Below are 823 nucleotides of genomic sequence, written 5' to 3'. Positions count from 1 at the left end.
TGTGTGTGTGTGTGTGTGTGTGTGTGTGTGTGTGTGTGTGTGTGTATTTTGTTATTATTGACGTATCAAAGAAGTATTTATGGTTGTTTATTCTTCTCTTACTGGTCTTTTACATTCCCAAAAGCCTAGAAGGGGATGTGTAAAAAATCACATTTTTATTTCATTCTAGAACGTAGTGAAAACATAGCAAATAAGAGACGTCAGCTTGTTTCCAGTTACCAAATAAAATATTGTAAGATGAAGGTCACCGTGTTTGCTTCTGTTTGCTTGTCCATTAAAGCTGTGACTAATCCAACTTATTCAATAAGAATGCAGCAGCTTAAAGAATTACTGGCCTTGATTACAAAACGACTTCAGCACACTGTATCATGACACAATACAACATATGTACCTGTACACACACTCACTATCACATATATATGCATATATATACATATAAACATACATCATTAAATGGAGACAAAGATTTATGAGCATGGTGCATTCGATAAATTACAGGTATTGGTGTGTATGTATGCATGTATGTATATATATAGGTATGTGTGTATGTATGTATGTATGTATGTATGTATGTATGTATGTATATAGGTAAGTGTGTGTGTGCGTGCGCACGCGTGTGTTTATAGTGATTTAATTGGCACTATATTGTTATTAACTTCATTTTCTTCATTTCGTTTTATTTGTTAATGTATTTCGTGTACATAATCTTTGTCGCAATACATACATATACGCGCGCACTCACACACGCACACACACACGCACACATATATATGCATATACATAAATATATATATATACATATATATATATATATATATATATA

This window comes from Octopus bimaculoides, chromosome 7, assembly GCF_001194135.2.
Source record: "Octopus bimaculoides isolate UCB-OBI-ISO-001 chromosome 7, ASM119413v2, whole genome shotgun sequence".
NCBI classification, from domain to species: domain Eukaryota; kingdom Metazoa; phylum Mollusca; class Cephalopoda; order Octopoda; family Octopodidae; genus Octopus; species Octopus bimaculoides.
The sequence above is the reverse complement of the archived record's forward strand: the minus strand, read 5'-3'. Positions refer to the sequence as shown.